Source organism: Mobula birostris, chromosome 8 (genome assembly GCF_030028105.1).
Source record: "Mobula birostris isolate sMobBir1 chromosome 8, sMobBir1.hap1, whole genome shotgun sequence".
NCBI classification, from domain to species: Eukaryota; Metazoa; Chordata; class Chondrichthyes; order Myliobatiformes; family Myliobatidae; genus Mobula; species Mobula birostris.
Window position 1 is genome coordinate 55302283 of NC_092377.1, and position 20814 is coordinate 55323096.

Genomic DNA, 20814 nt, shown 5'->3' on the forward strand with positions numbered 1-20814 from the left:
TGTTGTTGCATTCAGCAATGGAACAATGACTTTGTGTTTGTGATTTTCTGGAAGCTGTGTCTAAATATGGTTGAGGACAGATCTAATCTGTTATCTACCCACAATAGTCCAGACAAAGAGCTGAATGACAGCAGAATGAAGTTGCAACAGGAATAATCAAACCAAGGACATGATCAGTGTGCCATAGGAGTATTAATTATCTCAGGGGTGCAGTCAATGTCAGTGAATACATCAAACCACACCTTGCAGCCACTGTGCCACTGATAAATCACATTGCTCAATGTTCCATAACATCACTGCTGACCTATCAACGGTTGCTATCTATCAGAGCTCATAACTCTCTTTCAAGTATCTTTCTTTTAATTTCAATGCTAAAACCTTCTTACTTCTACATATTGCCAGCTGTTCAGCCATGGCAGACACCACTGTCATTGTACTGCAATGTTTAATTCTAAAACACCAGCATCATTATAAACCCTGCCATTGTGTCTATCTCCATTCCGATAATCAAGAACTCTGATCTAACCAGACAATATCAGGTGCAGAGAATGGTAGTAATGGAGGAGGCATGCAGTCACCACATCAAATCTCAATACTTTATATAGTGGTGAGCTGAAAGATCTGTTCATGGCAGATCATGGGACATTCATGGTCTTTTTCCAGGATAGGGGGAGAGGGTAGTCCTACTGCCACATTTTTCAGAAGGCAAAGTTGCATAAGTTTTCCTATTGAAGATCTTGATGAGGGAGCAAAGGGAAGACAACTACACAATGAAATGGTAAGTACTCTGCTGCCAGCTTGCTTCTGTGTTCAAAGCAAGTCCGAGAGTATCCTGCTACACCGGGCATCTGATCCACAACACAGTGAAGGTGCTATTCCAGAGATACTACAGTAGTTCCATGGAACATGCATACGAGACTTTGATGCTGTAGCTTGTGGTAAGTCTGTGTAGTCCAATACCATGACTTGTCAACTCAGAGCTACCGATGTTCTTCTCTGGTCATCAGCAAACTTCTCCACCACAAGTAAACAGTGTTCCATGGATCTCACTGAAGCTACTAGGGCTGTAGTGCTCACGTCATATGTACTTATCTGTCCTGATAATATCAGTGTATGCTCTCTTTAAATTATTGATTCATATAAGCACATACAATAACACCATTTTAAATGTCTGGGGAGATTCACTATCTCAAGATGAGATGATCTGTATTAAGAATGCTACGTTCCATTCCTCTGTAAAGCCTACATGTTGTCCATGTCATATTACATGTCATGAACAACATTATTTTCTAAAGATTGGAGAAAAGCTATTGCTTGAAAATGCAAATTTGTCAGCTGCTCCCTACCTGCTTGGCTGGAAGGGGCCTCCAAACATTTCCTCCTTCCTTCCTTATCTTTCTCCAGTTCATCCTCCTCCTTATTATTTATTGCTTCCTCTCTGTGGGTAAATCCAATGTGGGGCTCTGGGCTGCACTTTCAATGGAAGCAGAGCCCGAGGATATTGGCATTCTAAGTCACTGAAGGCTACTGTACTGCATTCACATATAATTATCCCCTGTGTGCAGAATTCAGATGGTTGTGCTGGCCATCCAGATGACCTGGAGCTCAGGAAACTTCACTTGGCCCAAGGACCCAAGATTTCATCTGAAGTAGGGTCAATAGACTGCTGATTCAAAGGAAAACTCTCTTGTTATCAGGCATTCACCATTATCCCTTTCTGGACAAAGCCAAGCAGCAGCTGGACATTAATGGAGTCATTTCAATTCTAGTATATCTCAGGATTTAGATGTGGAAGTCTGAAGTTGTCAATGGTTACTTACACCATTGGGATGTTAGCTACTCTAGTGTTCTTATTTTCCTGTTTCTGTCTCTTCAAGGAGGTAATACACCTAGTTCTCTTTGTGTACAGAGTTTCTGTAACCTTTCTGGGGAGAAAAAGCTAGACGGTAAGAATTCAAAGCAGAAGTAACAGGTAGGCCTGTGGTGAAGTTACAGCTTTCAAGTGGTTTCTTTGAAGACCTTTTCAATGAAGAAATCACCTTAGGAATTGCTCCTGTCTCAAGTTAATGCAAGTGAAATTCTCTCTGGGAAGCACTTTGTGCATATTCCTTCTTGACAAGAGTACTTTTTTTACTGTCCCTTTCCTCTCTTTTCTAGCATGTAGCTCTGTTTTGTGCTTCTCTTCAATTTCCATCTCACACTGAAGGTCCAAGTTACACTTATCCTTGTAATCATTGATAAACATATCTGTAATAATCTTTTTAAATAGCACACATTGATTGTCTGAGGTGGTGAGAGGAGGGGGTTCTCTGTTAGCTCACTCTGTATCCTTAACAACAAGGTTAATGTTAGACAAGAACAGATATCACAATCTCTCAACTTCCAATGCACATGCCAGTGCCAAATTTAGCACGAGGTAACGCTGAAAATATGCACTCAAGAAATTTGAAACAAATAGTGTAGAAACAATGTGTGATATGGATAGGAATTTCATGGCCTAAGCATTCTCATTCTGACCTCTCTGCTTGTTAAATAACATGACCCATGAATGTAGCAATAGCATCCCCTTGTGATCTGGACAGGATATTTGTATCTTTTTCAATTTTCTCATTCTTCCCATAGCTCCGTTTGAAATGTATTTCTGTTTAGTACGAAGACAACTTTGTGTGTACATTAATAGTGAATAAAAAATGGAGGTTTATCAAAGGTTAAGTAAACTGATATATATGTTACCTAGCCTGAGATCATTCGATGTTCTTTCAGAGAAAGGGCCACTTCAGCTAAACAAAACTAAATTGCTTCCTCTGTTTTCTGCCCACAATGGTTAACATTGTACATCACTTCATTTTCTGTTTCTACTATCCTATCGACCTCTGCACCCATGCACCATAATCCATATTTCCAATAAATTCTCTGTCTCTGTTTCTCTGTTTGCATTACTATTGAGTTTAACGTTTTAATATCTATGTTTCTTACTGTAATTTATAGATTTTATTATGATGTATTACATGTACTGATACCACGTAACATCACACTTCATGATGTTTGCCAGTGATATTAAACCTGATTCTGATTCTAATTGAAAATAAGGTAGTTCCATAAAATGCTTACTTTTATTCAAGGGTTTTGTAGCTTCTTTTGTTACAATAGTATTTAATTTAGTTTGGAGATACAACACAGAAACAGGCCAGTCCGGACCAACATGCCCACGCCGACCAATTACACCCTTGTGACCAATTAACCTACTAACGTGCATGTCATGTCATTGGAATGTGGGAGGAAACCTGAGCACCCAGAGGAAATCCATGCAGTCATGTGGGAAACATATAAGCTCCTTACAGCCAGTGTCAGGAATGGAACCTCAGTCAGTGGCACTGCAAAGCAATGCGCTAACTGCTACATTACCATGCTGCCCAAATATCAATACCTTAATAGAACTGTGTTGTCAAAACTATATCAAAGCTAGGCATACAAAATGCTGCTGGAACTCAGCAAGCTAGGCAGCATCTGTGGAAAAGAGTAAACAGTCGACATTTCAGGACTGATGAAGAATCATGGCCTGAAACGTTGACTGTTTTACTTTTTTCTGAAGATGCTGCCTGGCCTGCTGAGTTCTTCCAGCATCCTGTGTATTGCTTGAACTACAAGCTTCTGCAGATTTTCCCGTGTTTGTACCATACTAAAGTTCCTGTTTAAAGAAATAGAGTGGATCTAAGTTAAAATGCTGGCATTGAAAGAACCTCGATACTTTGTTAGCTGCTTTTCAAAATATAAGCTAATGATCAGTATAAAATGGATCTGTTTGCTACCTGGCTTTGATGTCCAATATGAAGATTGATATGAAGTTAATAAGTTGAATTTATGTTTAAGTTCACTTTTTGTAATTGTCATAATTCATCTTCCTACAATTACACAAAATAGAAAGGGTACATAATATATTCCAAAACTAAGCTTTTGCTTTATTAATTCATAAAATATGGACGATATTATATGGGTTGAAGTTTATTTCCTACTTCTAATTGCACTGAATCAATGAGACAGATAAGAATCACTGTACTGGAGACACATAAACCAGGGTAAGGATGCCAAAATGTCTCTGGAGGAAACATTGAATTGGATGAATTATAACAATGATCTTGTAGTTGCCCAGCTAACACTGCTGATACTATGTAAATATTATATTTATTTATTTAGCTTAAGATTTCTTCCAATTATATTCCCCAGTATGCTAGCTCAGTAACTTAACACTGTGCTTCCATTCCCACAACTTACTATGATAAACTTGAATAAATTTTCAACTTTCTTTTGGAAATCTAACTACTTTCCTAAAGCAAAAGCTCTCTTGGCTTCTGCCTTAATAAAGATGTTCTTTTGTCATTTTCACATCCTATTTGTGACTCAACTTCCTCTTCCAAGACTTGGGAATTTTCACTTCAGTATTCATTGTGATAGACTGCATTTTCATAGAAAACATAGAAACATAGAAAACCTACAGCACAGTGCAGGCCCTTCAGCCCATAATGCTGTGCCAGATGTACTTATTTTAGAAATTACCTAGGATTACCCATAGCCCTCTATTGTTCTAAGCTCCATGTACCTATCCAGGAGTCTCTTAAAAGACCCTATCGTATCCGCCTCCACCACCGTCACCAGCAGCCCATTCCGCGCACTCAGCACTCTCTGCATAAAAAAACCTGCCCCGAACATCTCCTCCGTACCTACTTCCAAGCACCTTAAAACTGTGCCCTCTGATGTTAGCCACACGATCAATGCCTCTCATCCCTTATTATCCTAGGATAATAAGGAATGAGGGGATAATAATTTTCCCTTATTATCAACAGGATAAAGATACTGTTCATTTGATAGTAATGGAGGAGACAGTTCGAATATGTGCACCAACCTATTTTTGTTGAAGAAACTTCTTAGATTGGTGAAAATATACTTGGCTTGCTTTTATTTTCCAAATTGTGTCTGTGGAAGAAAATTATTAGAAGTGACCTAAAACATAGAAATAAAAAGTAGTAACGGGAGTTGGCCTTTTAGCTCTTTGGGCCTGCTCTTCCAGTCAACATATTCATCCATTTCAATATCTTAGTCCAGCCTTCCCTCTAAAACCCCAGATACATTAATCATTTAGATATGTATCTACTTCCTTTTAGATCATGTTCCATGACTTGGCCTGCACTGCTTTCTGTGGCAGAAAATTCCAGTGAAATTTGCTACCCTCTGAATGAAGAAATTTCTTCTGATCTTGGCTCTAAATAACAAAGCCCATATCCTTAGACTTGTCTATGGTTTTATACTCTCCAGCCACCAGCAACATCCTCCCTAGTCTGTCCAGAACTATTAGAATTTTCCAGGTTTCAATGAGATCCCTACTCATTTTTCTCTATGCCTTTTAATTAAGGCCTAACCAATCCAATTTGCATTCAGTCATCAGTCATTTCTTCCCAGGAATCAGTCTAGAAAATCTTTGTTGCACTCCACCAAATGCAAGAACATGCTTCCTCAGATAAGGTTTAAGAGCATTAGGGCCTGAGTTACGGGAGGTAGCCGGTCAGGGTAGGGTTTCATTCTTTGAATGTAGGAAATTGAGAGGTGATTTTATAGAGGTGTATAAAATCGGGAGAGGCATAGATAGAGTGAATGCACATGGTCTTTATCCCAGGGTAAAGGAACCAAAAACCAGAGGGCATAGGTTTAAGGTGAGAGAGGAAAAAGTTATAAGATGTTGTGTATATGGAACAAACTACCAAAAAAATAATTGTGGCTGGTACAATAGCTACATTTAAAAGACATTTGAATAAATGCATGATAAGAAAGGATTAGAGGAATTTGGGCCAAATGTGGGCAAACAGGATGAGATCAGCTGGATGTTGCATATTTAATATTTCTACAATATGTAAGTAATATTGTAAATCTATTCTTTCATTAAGCATTTTTTTGTTTACATAATTCATCATGGGTTATATACTAGAAGTATGTAAATGGCATACAACATTACGGCACCATGTCATAGGTGCATGCCTCACTAAAGTAAAACTAAGTAGACCCGTTTCTCTGCTCCCATGTTTTTCTTTTGATTCATTTTTGGAGTTACAAAATGTAGCAGTGATGAGAATTAAGTTTTAAGATGACCCCCTACAGTTGAAGTGCAGCGTGTTTTTCTTCGCAAAGGGGGAGTGAGACAATGGAGTGAAAAAAAAGCACAGCATGTGTTTCTACGAAAGGGGGAGAGAGATGATCATGTTAAACAAAGGCAGAAAATGGACGACATTCATGGGTTCATAGATAATGAGCATAGCAAAAGAGCAGTTGAAATTGCTGTATCAATGAAAACAGTAGCCAGTGACACAATTGAGTTGCAGTCAGGAATGAAAGTGAGAGTGAACAAAATTGCAATGTCTAAACAGAAATCAGCCTGTCTGGCTGAACAAATTGTGTTACTGTTGTGGCAGGGAGCCACATACACTAGACCAATGCATGCTTAAAGGAGAAATGTGCAGAATCTGCTACAAAGTAGGACACATACGAAGAGCATGCCAGACAGATTAAAACAAATGGACTGCAGAGGGAAGAGAAAAAGATAAAAAGTCAAGTTGCAGTTTCAAGAAGACCACTAATTTGTATGTTGTTGATGACAAGTCTGATAATGATGAGAGTGACAAAGGACTGAGTAGCCTTGAAATTTACAATGTGAAATCTAATGGGCTTGGCTGTTTCAATCATTCCACAAAATAAGTTTCAATGGTATGTTAAAGATACTGAACAGAAGACTGCAGGTATCCAACTAAGAAAAAAGAACTCCTCAAGAAAAATAAATTCAGGGTAGTGTATGGTGACATATATGTACTTTGATAATAAATTTACTTCAATTTTTGAACTAACTGTATACTGGGCAAAAGATAACTCATGTGGGAATGACATTCATAACAGTGAAATACAACCACCAACAAGCTATATTGCGCTTGTATGTGGTAAAAACAGGAGGGCCACCTTCATGGGTCTGTGATGAGCTGAGACAATTGTAACTTGATTGGAGATCCATCCACCATTTTCACGCTACATCCCTGAAATAGAGTCAATTGAAAGCAAATTAAGAAACATACTCTTTGATAGCACAGAAATGTTCAAGGATTTCATTGAAAACTCAAACATATCAAGGGTAAAATAGTGTTAAATGAAAATGCCACATCCAAGTTTTGCAAAACCCATCTGGTTCCTTTTATCACCTGTGATAAGATAGCCAATGAGCTAGTTGACATAGAGGCTGAAGGAATTCTTTTCAAGGTTGTGTGGAGCTCATGGGTCACACCAGTGTGAAGATCCATGGTGATTGTAAGGTCACCATCAACCCAGTACTGAAAGTACTGAAAGCCCTCTGCCTAGAAAAGAAGATACCTTTAGAATTGAATTGAATCGACTTTATTTCTTACATCCTTCACATACATGAGTAAAAATCTTTACATTACAACGCCATCTAAATGTGCAATGTGCAATCATAGTAATTTATAATAATTTATAATAAATAGAACAGTCAATGTAACATAGAGATACGTTCAAATCACCGTGATTTAATCAGTCTGATAACCCGATGGAAGAAGCTGTCCCAGAACCTGTTGGTCCTGGCTTTCATGCTTCAGTACCATTTCCTGGATGGTACCAGCTGGAATAGATTGTGGTTGGGGTGACTCGGGTCCCCAATGATCCTTTGGCCCCTTTTTTCACACTTATCTTCATAATTGTCCTGAATCATGGGAAGTTCACAACTGCAGATGTGCTGGGCTGTCCGCACCACTCTCTGCAGTGTCCTGCGATTAAGGGAGGTACAATTCCCATACCAGGAAGTGATGCAGCCAGTCAGGATGCTCTCAATAGAAAGTTCATAGGATTTGGGGGCCCATACCAAACTTCCTCAACCATCTGTGGTGAAAGAGGCGCTGTTTCACCACACAGCTGGTATGTACAGACCACGTGGGGTCCTCGGTGATGTGGATGCCAAGGAACTTAAAACTGTTTACCGTCTCAACCCCAGATCTATTGTTGTCAATAGGAGTTAGCCTGTCTTCATTCCTCCTGTAATCCACAACCAGCTCCTTTGGTTTGGCGACATTGAGGGAGAGGTTGTTTTCCTTACACCTCTGTGTCAGGGTGATGACTTCTTCCCTGTAGGCCATGTCGTTATTGTTTGAGATTAGGCCAACTAATGTAGTGTCATTGGCAAACCTTTCTGAAAGGAAGCACTTCTGCAAAGCAGACTTTGCTGCGGCCTTCCTACAGATGGACATAGGAAAAGAGCCCAAAGTGTTTCTCACCTTAAACACTCACTCAGAGCTTTATCAATATAATAGGCTTATTTTTGGAATAGCATCCGCACCTGCAATCTGGCAATAAGCTATGGACCATGTGCTACAAGGGTGCCCTGGCACTCAGTGTTACCAGGATGACATTATTACCACTGGTGAAGATGACAAAGAACATCTCCAAAATCTCAAGATAGTGTTCAAAACATTTGAAGATTATGGGCTCAGAGCACAATGCAACAGGTGTGAATTATTTTAACCAAGCATTATTTACTGTGGTCACAGTATTGATACACAAGAACTACACAAGTATGCTGACAATATTCAAGCGGTGGTGGATGCCCCAAGGCCAAAGGATGTGTCACAGTTGTGGTCCTTTTTAGAATTTGTCTATTACTCTAACATGTTCCTGCCAAACATGCTACTGTGCTCCACCTCTTGAATGCATTACTATAGATTGGGAAGAAATTACAATGGACACACCACAGTGAGGTGGTTTTCGAAAAGGCAAAGGAAATAGAAATGTCAGACACTGTACTCACACATTATGATCCACAATACCCAGTGAAGCTTGCTTGTGATGCCTTGTCTAATGATATTGTTGCAATCATGTCACATACTGAGTAATGGAAATAAATGTCCCAGAGCCTTTGCATCACATTCCCTTACCGCTGCAGAGTGAAATTACACACTGATTTCTTGGTAGCAGTAGAGGCAGCTACGATGTGGCCAAAAGTGCTCCCAATAACTTTCACTACAGCTTTGCACTCAGCTGACGTGTTGAGAAGCCTTTTCTCAAGGACTGGTGTTTCAGAACACGTAGTCAATGACAATGGACCAGAGTTTGTTGCAGAACAGTTTCAGTCATTCCTGAAAATGGATGGAATAGGACAGAGTACGTCTGCACCATACTACCCAGCTACAAATGGCTTGGTGGAAAGGTCTGCCCAGAGTCTAAAGAAAACATTGCCAGCAATGCCAATGGAACACATGACTCTGACACTAAATCAGAAGCTTGGCAATTTCCTCCTTGCATATCACAATGCAGAAAACTCAATAACCAACAACTTACCAGCTATGTTGTTCCTGAGTCATTCCTTGCATTCACAATTGGATCTGTACAAACCCAATCTCAGAAGGAGTATGCAGGACAAACAGCTGAGGTGAACTGAGGGCTCCTCATACAAGGAGTTTCTATGTTTCACCCCTGGACAAGCAGTCTTGGTGAGACATTACAGAGCTAATCTAAAGTGGGTACTTGGGAAGATTAAGGACAGAACTGGAACACTCTCCTACACTGTGGAGATGATGTCATAGAGAGACAACACATTGATCAATTGAGGAAAGTAAAGTCAAATGTTGGAGAAGAAAGGTGTCCAGAGTTGTCAGAACCACTTCCTGCAGTCCCAGAGTGAACCTACAAACACCACAGAGAAGTCCCCAGAAGCAGAAATTGTTTCACAGCCACAAGTCTCTCCTGCCAAGCAGAGTACACCAAACACCCACCCCACCACATCAATTGTCAGAAAAGACATTATCCCACAATATTAAGAAATCCTCCACGACGATTAGATATTTAGGTCTGAACAGGACAATTTAAAATTTACCATGATGTTTATATAGTAGTTGTATTATATATTATACCATGTGTGAATATATATTTTCTGTTTACTGCCCTTCATGGCAAGTTTTTTTATATTTAGAAACCTTTCATTTCATTATTTTTGAAAGCATCTTTGCTTTACAAATTTTTTACATGCATACCAGAGAGCAATACTTCGCATATTTGAGTTGAAATACATTCTATATCGATCTGGAGTTATATTCCTTATATTCTGTCTGGTTAGCCTTCAGCCTGATGGCATGAACATCGATTTCTCAAACTTCCGGTAATGCCCCACCTCTGCTTCACCATTCCCCATCCTCTTTTTCCTCTCTCACCTTATCTACTTGCCTGACCATTGCCTCCCTCTGTTGCTCCTCCCCTCTTTTCTTTCTCCCACAGCTTGAAGCGTCGACTGAACTTTTTTCCATAGATGCTGCCTGGTGTGCTGAGTTCCTCCAGCATTTTGTGTGTGTTGCTCGGATTTCCAGCATCTGCAGATTTTTTCTTCTTTGTGTTTGAGCTGGAGTTGATAGCTAAGCAGGGAGGAGTGTTGTGTATTTAATATTTCAGTAATGTTTGAGTAATGGGTTGCAAGGTTGTCAAGCCAAGGAGTGGTAGTGGGGACAAGCTCCCACTACCTAAAAGTGCTCTTCTTGGCATGTGCCTCAAATAGCCTCTGACAACCAAGTCCAACTCCTGGCCTTCTCACGTGGCTTAGCCTCTAAGCCCGGCGGAACTGTTTCTACTGACAGGAGAAGGGGCGAAGGTGGGTCCTGGCACCTTAAAAACCACTGCTTCGGGTAGATGGAGCTCCTCAGCCTGGGAAGGCAGTCCATCTAAGAGAGGGAAAACTCTGATTTCAAACCTCCGCTGCCTTGCAGCCATACCCACTCATGAGAAAAGCTTCAGTAGTAATCCCTGAGGACAAATCCGGAGCTGGAGTCCCTAAGGCAGTCCGATGTTGCCTTCAACCTCATTCTGGCAACTCCTGCGATGACACTGGTGCCAAACTGTATCGGCCCTTGCCCTTCCCTTGGACAACATTGGTGTTGTGTTGAGTGGAGACTTGCTGCATGGGCAACTGCCGGTCTTCCATACAACCTTGCCTGGGCCTGCACCCTGGAAAGGACACTCCAGTGTCGCCTCACCATGACAGACTGAAGCAAGACTTTCCAGACACAGATCCATAGTCTCGTGCCACCAATATTTGAGTAATATTGTTAATATATTGTTTCATCAAGCATTCTAAATTTGTTCAAAAGTTCAAAGGTTCATTTTATTATTAAAGTACACAACTGAAATTCTTCAATTCTCCAGGAAGCCATGAAACTAAGAAAGGAAAGAAAAGCAGCATGATTATCAACCCCCAAATACCACCTCCCCATAAAGAAACGAACAAAAATGGGACAGGCACATCAATCCCCAAATCCCACTTCCGGCACAGAAAAAACAAACAAAATGGATCAGGCTCATCGACCCCTCTCCCACGCACAAAAACAAAAGAGAAGATGGAGCAAAAATACACAGAATATAAAAATCATAAGACTGAAATAAAGATTTTATACTCCAAATCAACATCCAAAACGCAGAAAAAAAACCCTGAGCAACATTCCCCACAGGGCAGGCACTCCCCTTTCTGGTAACATAGCAGAGCAATCAAAAGAGAGGCAGCCAGTGCTCAACCTCCACACTTGCTTTGATACTTCAATCACCCTCATTGCTTTAGTCGGCGAACAATGGAAGCTTTAATCAGTGAAATGGAGCCAGATATCGGCTTGTGCCCTGCCCACTATGAGGTTCATGCACGCTGCCTCGGCCTCCCGGAATCCTCTCAGAGACTGCAGAGCACTGGAACACCCAAACGATCTCCCAACTTCCACTCTCTCCTTGACGTTTCAGTCACCCTCGTCACATTAATCAGTGAAATGGTGTCAAGCATCGGCACACGTGCCATCCTGCAGGCTTGTTAGCACAAGGTTCACTCACGTTGCCTCTGCCTCCTTGAACCTCGGAGACTGCAGAGTACTAAAGCACACAAGTGATCTCCAAACAGCAAAACACAGCCTCCAACAGTTCCAGAATCACTTTCAAAATGGGAAACAAATGTAAAAGAGTTAAAAGAAGTGAAAAAGATGGTTCCATGACCTATCCAGAAGATGTCGACAAAAGGAGCGTTGTACGTAAGCGCCATTTTGACTGGAAATGTTTGCATAATTCATTACGAGTTATATGTAAGAAGTACAGGAATGATATGCATCATTACAGCGCCATATCACTAGTGTGCGCCTCATGAAGTAGACACATTTCCTGACACCCATGTTCTTTGTTTCGATTAGTTTTTGGAGTTACAAAACGTAACTATGTGTACCTTGACAGACAGGGACAAATTGGACCAAAAGGTCCTTTCTCATGTTGTGTTGCTCTGTGACTCTGTAGATCAGAACTGAACACAATCTTCCAGGAGTGGCCTCAGCACAGCCCCGTGTAATTGCAGTAAGACACGCTTGTTCTTGTGCTCAAATCCTTTTGCAATAAAGGCCAACATACCATTTGTCTTCATAATTTCTTGCCGTGCTTGAATCCTGATACATATTCGTTGACTGATGGAATAGTCAGATCTTCTGGACATCCCTTATTGATACATTGTATTCTAGTAATCATCTTGTAGTGTGCTGACATTGTCAAAAAATGTGCAAAGGGGAATGGATCACAATTCTGGGCATCTCCCTGATCTAATTAATTATTATTGAGAGATTTGAATATAATTTGTATGGAGCAATTTCTTAAAATTAATCTGGCTCATTTGGGTATGACAATATGTATAAGCACAGTTCAAAAACGTCTAATCTTCCTTAATTTGTCAAGAAACTCACTATTTCACATGAATCTCTACAACAAAGGTGATTAACTGAATGTCTTGCTAAAACCTGCATTCTTTAAAAGGGAATGCATTTCAAATAATTTGTCCAATGAAAGTCAAAGACCTAACAATCATAATGTTGAAAGAAAGAAGTTCTAAACTGCTGCTTGAATGTAATGATAAGGGACAAGTTTTATGTTCTGAGATATGAAAATGGACCTGAGTTGAAATCTGAGAGGCGAAATTTTTTAAAATACTTCTAAAAGTTCTGTTAGCGTTGGATGCTCTTTACACCAAGATAGCATTCAAAGCAGAATCTGTACCCATAAACTTAAAGGGATTTTTTATCTGATTCTTAATGCTGGTGAGTAATTAATCTATTTCTCTCTCCGTAGATTCTGCCTGGCCTACTGAACATTTCCAGTGTTTCCTATTTGTATTTTTATATTCTTTTAAATTCCATTGCTCTGCAATCTCCGAGAGGATTCTGTGAAACAGAGGCAGTGTGTGTGAGTCGTCGGCAGGCTGCAGGATGTGGTGCAACCCGATATTTGGCTCTGTTTCACCGATTATACCTTCCATTTTCCAAGACAAACAAAAATGCAACAGGCATATCAACCCCTAAATCCCTCCTCCTACACAAATACTGAGCAAAATGGATCAGAAACATTGACATACCCCACCACCACCACCCCCCCCACAACATTCCCCTTCCTGCACAAAAAAAAGACTGAGAGAAAGTCTGTAGTCCAAATACACATCCAAAATGCAGAAAAAACCTGGGCAACACTCCCTAGGAGCAGCGGCAGGCTCTCCCCTCTCCGGTACAAAGCAGCTGATCAAAAGGCAAGCAGCCTGGGCTCACCCTTTAGCTTGCGCTGATGCTTCAATCTCCATCGTTGCTTTAGTCGGCGAAAAATGTTGGGGGGGGTGGGATGTCGATGTTTCTGATCTATTTTGCTCAGTATTTGTGTAGGAGGAGGGATTTGGAGATTGATATGCTATTGCATTTTTGTTTGTCTTTGTTGTGGGGAGCTGGGGTTGATGATCGTGCTGTCTTTCTTTTCTTTCTTGGTTTCTTGTCTTACTGGAGAATTGAAGAATTCCAGAGTTGGACACTTTGATAATAAATGAACCTTTGAACCTTTGAATTCCTTTCATTTTATGCTAGGACGTTATCTATTTTGAAAATGAATTCAAAGAACTTTTGTTGGTGAACCTTTATCATTTTTAAAAACATATAAAATCAGGCAAGTGTTCCTCATTATGTATCCTGACTAAATCTGTAGTGCACTCAACTGACAAGTCAGGCTCAAAAGTACTTGTGCACTATATATTTGTGGAATTCTTTACAGCCTAAATCACATGTAAATAGAAAGAAACTCAGCTGGAGTTCCTGCAGTTTTAGTTTGCCTATGTAAAAGAGGAAGGTAATTCCTGCATTTCAATAACTGATACATTCCCCTTGACAGATGGGAATGTTTTCTCTAAGACACACAAAATGCTGCACAAATTCTGCAGGTCAGGCAGCATCTATGGAAATTAATAAATGGTCAGCGTTTCAGGCTGAAACCATTCTTCAGGACAGGGAAGGAAGGGGCAAGATGCCAGAATGAAATGGTGGGGAGAGGGAAAGGAAGACTAGGTAAAAGATGAAAGGTGAAGCCAAGTTGGTGGGTAAGACAAAGTGCTAGAGAAGAAGGAATCTGATCGTGTATCATGGGAGAAAGGAAAGAAGAAGGGGCACCAGGGGGAGATGATAGGTAGGTGAGGCGAGTAAGAGGCCAGAGTGGGGAATAGAAGAAGAAGGAAGGGGGAGGGCATTTTTTTTAAACTGGAAGGAGAAATCAACGTTCATGCCAGGCAAAATATGAGGTGTTGCTCCTCAACCCTGAGCGTGGCCTCATTGTGGCAAAAGTGGAAGCCATGGACTGACATGTCAGAAAAGGATTAGGGATAGAAATTAAAACGCTTGGCCATCAGGAAATTCCGCTCTTTGCAACTGGTGTGGAGACGCTCAGCAAAGCAGTCACCCAATTTATGTCAGGTTTCACAAGTGTAGAGGAGGCCGCATCGGGATCACTGGATGCAGTAGATGACTCCAACATGTTCGTAGGTGAAGTGTTTGGGGCCCTGAATGGAGGTAGATGTAGCATTGTGGTTGCTTGCAAGGCTATGTGGCAGCAGGGAGATTAGTGGGGAGGGACATATGGACAAGGGAATCACAGTGGGGGGGGAGGTAAAGATGTGTTTGGTGGTAGGATCCTTTTGAAGATGGTGAACGATGCGGAGAATGACGAGGTGAAAGCAGAGGCTCATGCAGTGGTAGGTGAAGGCAAGATGAATTCTCTCCCTGCTAAGGTGGCGGGAAGATGGGGTGAGCGCAGATGTCAGGGAAATGGAGGAGATGTGGATGAGGGCAGCATTGATGATGGAGGAAGGAAAACCTCATTCTTTGAAGGGAGAGGACATCTCTAACCTTATAGAAAGGAAAACCTCATCATGGGAACAGATCCAGAGGAGACAGAGGAACTGAGAAAAGGATTAACATTTCTGTAGGAGGCAGGATGGGAAGAGGTATAGCCAAGATAGCCATGGGAATTGGTAGGTTTAGAAAAGATGTCAGTAGACAGATTGTCTCCAGAGATGGAGACAGAAAGATAGAAAAAGGGGAGGGAGGTGTCAGATATGGACCAATTAAATTTAAGGGCAGAGTGGAAATCGGAGGAAAAATTGCTGAAATTGACGAGTTCAGCATGGATTCATGAAGCAGCAACAATTCAGTTGACAATGTAGCGCAGAAAGAGTTGGGGACCATTTCCATGGAAGGCTTGCAATATGGTCGGTTCTACATTGCCAATGAAAAGGCAGGCATAGCTGGGGCTCATGTGACTGCCCATGTCTACCCCTTGAGTTTGGAGAATGCGAGAGGAGCCAAAGGAGAAATTGTTGAGGATGAGAACCAGTTCTGCTAGAGGGATGAGTGTTGTAGTGGAGGAGATCTGCTTGGATCTTTTGTTGAGAAAGAAGCAGAGAGTTTTAAGATCTTGATGGGGATAGAAGTGTATAGGGACTAGATAGCAACACACATCAAAGTTGCTGGTGAACGCAGCAGGCCAGGCAGCATCTCTAGGAAGTGGTACAGTCGACGTTTCATGCCGAGACCCTTCGTCAGGACTAACTGAAGGAAGAATTAGTAATATATTTGAAAGTGGGAGGGGGAGGGGGAGATACAAAATGATAGGAGAAGATAGGAAGGGGAGGGATGGAGCCAAGAGCTGGACAGGTGATTGGCAAAGGGGATATGAGAGGATCATGGGACAGGAGGTCCGGGAAGAAAGACTGGGGGGGGGGAACCCAGAGGATGGGCAAGGGGTATAGTCAGAGGGACAGAGGGACAGAGGGAGAAAAAGGAGAGTGAGAGAAAGAATGTGTGTATAAAAATAAATAACAGATGGGGTACGAGGGGGAGGTGGGGCATTAGCGGAAGTTAGAGAAGTCAATGTTCATGCCATCAGGTTGGAGGCTACCCAGACGGAATATAAGGTGTTGTTCCTCCAACCTGAGTGTGGCTGCATCTTTACAGTAGAGGAGGCCGTGGATAGACATATCAGAATGGGAATGGGATGTGGAATTAAAATGTGTGGCCACTGGGAGATCCTGCTTTCTCTGGCAGACGGAGCGTAGCTGTTCAGCAAAGTGGTCTCCAGGTCTGCGTCGGGTCTCGCCAATATATAGAAGGCCACATCGGGAGCACCAGACGCAGTATATCACCCCAGTCGACTCACAGGTGAAGTGTCGCCTCACCTGGAAGGACAGTTTGAGGCCCTGAATGGTGGTAAGGGAGGAAGTGTAAGGGCATGTGTAGCACTTGTTCCGCTTACAAGGATAAGTGCCAGGAGGGAGATCAGTGGGGAGGGATGGGGGGGACAAATGGACAAGGGAGTCGCGTAGGGAGCGATCTCTGTGGAAAGCAGAGAGAGTGGGGAGGGAAAGATGTGTTTAGTGGTGGGATCCCGGTGGCGAAAGTTACGGAGAATAATATGTTGGACCTGGAGGCTGGTGGGGTCGTAGGTGAGGACCGGGGGAACCCTATTCCTAGTGGGGTCGCGGGAGGATGGAGTGAGAGCAGATGTAAGTGAAATGGGGGAGATGCGTTTGAGAGCAGAGTTGATAGTGGAGGAAGGGAAGTCCCTTTCTTTAAAAAAGGAGGACATCGCCCTTGTCCTGGAATGAAAAGCCTCATCCTGAGAGCAGATGCGGCGGAGACGGACGAATTGCGAGAAGAGGATGGCATTTTTGCAAGAGACAGGGTGAAAAGAGGAATAGTCCAGATAGCTGTGAGAGTCAGTAGGCTTATAGTAGACATCAGTGGATAAGCTGTCTCCAGAGACAGAGACAGAAAGGTCTAGAAAGGGAAGGGAGGTGTCGGAAATGGACCAGGTAAACTTGAGGGCAGGGTGAAAGTTGGAGGCAAAGTTAATAAAGTCAACGAGCTCAGCATGCGTGCAGGAAGCAGCGCCAATGCAGTCGTCAATGTAGCGAAGGAAAAGTGGGGGACAGATACCAGAATAGGCACGGAACATAGATTGTTCCACAAAGCCAACAAAAAGACAGGCATAGCTAGGACCCATATGGGTGCCCATAGCTACACCTTTAGTTTGGAGGAAGTGGGAGGAGCCAAAAGAGAAATTATTAAGAGTAAGGATTAATTCCGCTAGACGGAGCAGAGTGGTGGTAGAGGGGAACTGATTAGGTCTGGAATCCAAAAAGAAGCGGAGAACTTTGAGACCTTCCTGATGGGAGTGGAAGTATATAGGGACTGGACATCCATGGTGAAAATAAAGCAGTGGGGGCCAGGGAACTTAAAATCATCGAAAAGTTTAAGAGCGTGAGAAGTGTCACGAACATAGGTAGGAAGGGATTGAACAAGGGGTGATAAAACAGTGTCGAGGTATGCAGAAATGAGTTCGGTGGGGCAGGAGCAAGCTGACACAATAGGTCTGCCAGGGCAGGCAGGTTTGTGGATCTTGGGTAGGTGGTAGAAACGGGAAGTGCGAGGTGTGGGAACTATAAGGTTGGTAGCAGTGGATGGGAGATCCCTTGAGCGGATAAAGTCGGTGATGGTGTGGGCGACAATGGCCTGGTGCTCCTTAGTGGGGACACGATCGAGGGGTAAATAAGAGGAGATATCCGCGAGTTGTCGCTGTGCCTCAGCAAGGTAGAGGTCAGTACGCCAGACTACAACAGCACCCCCCTTATCGGCAGGTTTAATAATGTTAGGATTAGTGCGGAGGGAGTGGGGAGCAGGGCGTTCCGAAGGAGTGAGGTTGGAATGGGAACAAGGTGCGGTGAAGTCGAGATGGTTGATGTCCCGTCGGCAGTTAGTGATAAAGAGATCCAGAGCAGGCAGAAGACCAGAGTGGGGTGTCCATGAAGAAGAGGAGGGTTGGAGATGGGAGAAGGGGTCATCGGTGGGGGTGGCAGAGTCCTTGCCGAAGAAATAGGCTCGGAGATGGAGACGGCGGAAGAAGAAGAACTCCAGGCCGGGTCTTTATGTGGATTGCGCAACCACCAACTGCGACTCCAGCCTTGAACTCCAGGCCGGGTCTTTATGTGTTGCTATTGTGACTCCCGTCTCCTCTTCCCCCACCAATACTCTGCAATCCCGTCTCCTTCAGATCCCATCGTCAGCTCCTGGATCCTCAGAGGCTCCATCTTCTTCTCACCCCAACCCTCCCCTCTCCATTGACACCCCCAGCCTCCCCCCTCTGATCCCAGCTCTCATCCGTGCTGGGTCTTTACCATCCCCTCCGACCTTCAACTGTCGGAGGCAGAACGCTCTGTCCTCAGTAAGGGCCTCACCTTTGTCCCCCTTCGCCCACACCTCAGCGAGTCCCGTGTTCACCACGATGCGGAACTCTTCTTCCGCCGTCTCCATCTCCGAGCCTACTTCTTCAGCAAGGACTCTTCCACTCCCACCGATGACCTCTTCTCCCGTCTTCAACCCTCCTCTTCTTCATGGACACCCTGCTCTGGTCTTCTGCCTGCTCTGGATCTCTTTATCGCTAACTGCCGACGGGACATCAACCGTCTCGACTTCACCTCACCTTGTTCCCATTCCAACCTCACTCCTTCGGAACGCTCTGCTCTCCACTCCCTCTGCACTAATCCTAACATTATTACTAAACCCGCCAATAAGGGGGGTGCTGTTGTAGTCTGGCCAACTGACCTCTACCTTGCCGAGGCACAGTGACAACTCGCGGATACCTCCTCTTATTTACCCCGCGATCGTGACCCCACTAAGGAGCACCAGGCCATTGTCTCCCACACCATCACCGAATTTATCCGCTCAGGGAATCTCCCATCCACTGCTATCAACCTTATAGTTCCCACACCTCGCACTTCCCGTTTCTACCACCTACCCAAGATCCACAAACTTGCCTGTCCTGGCAGACCTATTGTCTCAGCTTGCTCCTGCCCCACCGAACTCGTTTCTGCATACCTCGACAGGGTTTTATCCCCCCTTGTTCAATCCCTTCCTACCTATGTTCGTGACACTTCTCACACTCTTAAACTTTTCGATGATTTTAAGTTCCCTGGCCCCCACTGCTTTATTTTCACCATGGATGTCCAGTCCCTATATACTTACACCCCCCATCAGAAAGGTCTCAAAGTTCTCCGCTTCTTTTTGGATTCCAGACCTAATCAGTTCCCCTCTACCACCACTCTGCTCCGTCTAGCGGAATTAGTCCTTACTCTTAATAATTTCTCCTTTGGCTCCTCCCACTTCCTCCAAACTAAAGGTGTAGCTATGGGCACCCGTATGGGTCTTAGCTATGCCTGCCTTTTTGTTGGCTTTGTGGAACAATCTATGTTCCGTGCCTATTCTGGTATCTGTCCCCCACTTTTCCTTCGTTACATCGACGACTGCATTGGCGCTGCTTCCTGCACGCATGCTGAGCTCGTTGACTTTATTAACTTTGCCTCCAACTTTCACCCTGCCCTCAAGTTTACCTGGTCCATTTCCGACACCTCCCTCCCCTTTCTAGATCTTTCTGTCTCTGTCTCTGGAGACAGCTTATCCACTGATGTCTACTGACTCTCACAGCTATCTGGACTATTCTTCTTCTCACCCTGTCTCTTGCAAAAATGCCATCCCCTTCTCGCAATTCGTCCGTCTCCGCCGCATCTGCTCTCAGGATGAGGCTTTTCATTCCAGGACGAGGGAGATGTCCTCCTTTTTTAAAGAAAGGGACTTCCCTTCCTCCACTATCAACTCTGCTGTCAAACGCATCTCCCCCATTTCACGTACATCTGCTCTCACTCCATCCTCCCACCACCCCACTAGGAATAGGGTTCCCCTGGTCCTCACCTACCACCCCACCAGCCTCCGGGTCCAACATATTATTCTCCGTAACTTCCGCCACCTCCAACGGGATCTCACCACTAAGCACATCTTTCCCTCCCCCCTTCTCTCTGCTTTCTGCAGGGATCGCTCCCTACTCGACTCCCTTGTCCATTTGTCCCCCCCATCCCTCCCCACTGATCTCCCTCCCTCATTTATCCTTGTAAGCAGAACAAGTGCTACACATGCCCTCACACTTCCTCCCTTACCACCATTCAGGGCCTCAAACTGTCCTTCCAGGTGAGACGACACTTCACCTGTGAGTCGGCTGGGGTGATATACTGCATCCGGTGCTCCCGGTGTGGCCTTCTATATCTTGGCGAGACCCGACGCAGACTGGGAAACCGCTTTGCTGAACACCTACGCTCTGTCCGCCAGAGAAAGCAGGGTCTCCCAGTGGCCACACATTTTAATTCCACATCCCATTCCCATTCTGACATGTCCATCCACGGCCTCCTCTGCTGTAAAGATGAAGCCACACTCAGGTTGGAGGAACAACACCTTATATTCCATCTGGGTAGCCTCCAACCTGATGGCATGAACATTGACTTCTCTAACTTCCGCTAATGCCCTACCTCCCCCTCGTACCCCATCTGTTATTTATTTTTATACACACATTCCTTCTCTCACTCTCCTT

At 43.6% G+C, this 20814-nt stretch overlaps 1 long non-coding RNA gene across 1 annotated transcript in view; it reads right to left on the minus strand.

The window, feature by feature from the left end:
- Positions 1-3627: 3627 nt before the first annotated feature.
- The window catches only part of LOC140202199 (uncharacterized), a 28220-nt gene continuing 11033 nt past the window's right edge, over positions 3628-20814 (minus strand). The window contains exons 2-3 of the long non-coding RNA XR_011887034.1: positions 7233-7385; positions 3628-7070 (exon numbers count right to left, since the gene is read on the minus strand). This is a non-coding gene — a long non-coding RNA (uncharacterized lncRNA). The remainder of the gene's footprint in view (positions 7071-7232; positions 7386-20814) is intronic.